The sequence below is a fragment of the Belonocnema kinseyi genome, chromosome 2, assembly GCF_010883055.1.
Source record: "Belonocnema kinseyi isolate 2016_QV_RU_SX_M_011 chromosome 2, B_treatae_v1, whole genome shotgun sequence".
Taxonomy (NCBI): domain Eukaryota; kingdom Metazoa; phylum Arthropoda; class Insecta; order Hymenoptera; family Cynipidae; genus Belonocnema; species Belonocnema kinseyi.
Genome location: NC_046658.1, coordinates 101,933,489 through 101,936,919, shown reverse-complemented (window position 1 = coordinate 101,936,919; position 3,431 = coordinate 101,933,489).

Sequence of the window (3,431 nt, the reverse complement as noted above, 5' to 3'; positions counted from 1 at the left end):
GTGTATGTGCGAGTGTGTGTGTGGTTATTTTTAACATTAAATCATTAATATAATTATATCATGAAAACCATAAATTTATTTAATTCTAATTTAGTTTATGATAACTTTATATTCAACTAAGATTTTTCATTATAATTTATATCTTATTATTATTAAATTTAATGATTCCACAATATATCTAATGATTTAATATTCTTTTATATTATTCAAAAAATTAGATTTTAACATAAACTTCAAATTATTATTCCTGTAACATTGAATAAACCACATTATGGTGAAAAATATATTCAGTAATTTAATGTAACGATTGAAGAATTATGAGAAATAAATTTGAATATCATTATCGGCTATCGAAAAAAGAAGAAATCTAGTTTTTTATTTCGGTTAATTCAATACGTTAAAGACAGATGTCTCCATAGAATAAGCAACTTGATTAAATTCACCATGTAAGATTTTGCCGTCATGCGCTACTGATGGAGGTTACGAGTTTTCATGTATAGGATACAAATTTGGCGCCATCTATTGGCTTCTTACCCAACCTACATCACGGTAAATGTTAAAGTGTCGGTCAACAACCCAACTTACACCACCATCTGTTAGAAACTTATGGAGTAATACAAATAAAAACATTCAATTTTCAATGAAAAAATATTGAGGTAATTAAATGAGATAAAAAGTAGCCTATCCTTTAAGTTGCGCCAAATCACACACAGCATACAAAATTTCATCAAAATCGGTTAGGTACTTTCGTAGTTAAGTGGTGACAATCATCGTGACCCGGGATTTTTATACATATGTTACAGGCAAAGTCCGATGTGCCGTCACATCAGTCACCGCAACAATTCAAAATAGTCTATAAATGGCAATTGTAAACAGATTTGAAAGTTTTTTTTTAGAAATGATCAGCATTAAATTTTTAATATATCTCATTGAGTACATTTATAATTTTTTGTTTCAATATATATATATATATTCTACGGAAAATTTTTTCCAAAAAAACTAAAAGAAACTCAATCTGTATCATATTTAACGTAGATAGACTTAGCAAACATAAATAATTAATTTTTAATATTTTTATTGTTCTAAAGTGTGAATAGTTTCCGAATTCAGGCCTTTTGAGGAAAAGCCGATTATGTAATGCAAATTCGTAGATATATATTCCATACAAGGCTCCAGTCTATTATTTGTAGTAAATAAATTATTAATAACAACAATGGTTTATTGTTGATTTATTTGATTAAGAATGATTCCATATACATGTAAAATACTTTCTATTGCAAAAGATAAACTGTAAAATTTTATTTAAAAAAAACTTTAATATTTATTGTAAAAAACCAACAGTTTAGACAATGCTACTAAGATTTAGTATGGCAAATAAAAAATCTGTCTTTGATTAAAATATATAAATTAAATATCTGGTTTGAAAATGGTTTAGCAATAACACTTCAAAACAAAACTTCTTTTTAATTTCGTATTAGTTTCGTAACTTATAAAGAAATTTTAATTTCTTACTCCCTCCCACCGCCCTTTTATTTAGAGACTGATGCATCTACTTAGTTATCCTCAAAATAACAATATTTAAATCCAGTTACTGACGTGGTCGTCGAAGTGTAGAAGATTTTTGAATTGAAGTTCTTGTACTAATGATGGAAGTATTATAGAAGTAAATTTTTCACCTTATGTTTTGAATTTCAGGGTACATTTCCGAATAAGTTGTTTTTATCGCTTGGAAATAATATTTATAAATCAACAGTGGATTTGAAAAATCGTAATGATGGCTGACGAAGCCGAAATCGAGCGATGAAAATTAAATTCAAAGGCAAATTTAGTGCACTCAAAATTGCAAAAAACTCGTCGCGTATGTCAAATTTAGAAAGATACTAGGTCAAATATAATAAACATCCAGTTTATTTTTCTATTTTTTTTAGAAAATAACTGGCATAGAATAACTAATTATATTGAAACAAAAATTGATAAATATAATCAAAAAGTTTTCTTAGAAATTTAATGCTGATCATTTCTAAAAAAAACTTTCATATCCGTTCAGAATTTCGACCTGTAGACTATTTTGAATTGTAAATTATCGAGCTAGCCTACTGTGCAGCGGGAAAAGTAAACCCCATAGGTTGTCCGTTTACTCCCGACTTTGCCTGAGCTTGTCAGGCACTTCGCGATTTGACTAGGCAGAGTCCGAAGTGAAAGTGCTACTTTGGACTTTGCCCGACACCGCTCAGTCAATTTGCGGAGGGACTAAGCAGACTGCGGTCTTACGGCACATCGGACTTTGCCTGTAACATACATATATATATATATAGATTTTATTATTATATTTACCAATATAATTCAGTATAAGCGCCAAGGATAAGATCGAACTGAAAACAATCCTCATGTCTTTGAATCAAAGGCAAAAGTGACGAAATATATAAATTAAAACTTGATTCACAATGTCACTGAAAAATATTCTAGAGAATCTACAGCCTTATTAGAAAATACGATATAGATGTATCCTATGGATGTTATCTCTTAGATTGTGGATGAAAATCTGGTTCTTATCAGATATTTACATTTCATTAGAGTCAGTTTTAAGAAGTATAAATGTACCTTCTCAATTCGTTAAAACTGATGTCACAATTTATACAGTCGAAAATTCCCATTATAATTTTTGCCTTTCTCTAAAATTTTAAAGAAGGAAGTTTCAAACAAAGACACATTCTGAATGTCCAACAATTTTTTTTTTTAATTCAAAGAAGTTCTGATTCGGGAAAAGGAATTTTTCTCAATTTTACAAATACTAACTCGTATCAAGAAATGCTTTTTCAATGTTTTTTTTAAATCGAAAATCCCAATTAGAATTATATTCATTTATAAAATTTTCTATTGTAATTTAGAAATATTAGAAATCCATTTTTCATAAATTTTCACAGAGGGAAGCTTTAAATTGTAACGAATTTTAAATGAAAGGAATAAGGATTTCTTTATTCTTCTGAATCGTAATTAAAATGATTTTTTAGACTGTCTTCGCAAAAAGTAAAATAATAATAATAATACGCAAGTTACTAGTTAAAGAATTGGTTAATTTACATAAAAATGTAAAGGCGTTGAAATAATTTATTAATGAGAATTTTTCAAATTTTAAATTTTATTCTTAATATTTATAATATTCAAATATTTAAGAAAAATTATTATATTGTATTTTTATTGAATTATCCAGATTTTTAACTAAATAGTTCAATTTATAAAAAAAAGATTCAACAAACACTTTAATTTAGATCGGAATTGTTAAATTTGCATGCAAAAGAACAATATGTTTTATAAAAGTTGAATTTTTTCTCATAAAAAAGAATTTTTAACAAAAGAGTCGAATTTTAATCCAGAAAGATTATTCAATCAAGCAAGAAAAAAAATCAATAAAATTGTGGAGTTTTCAAGCC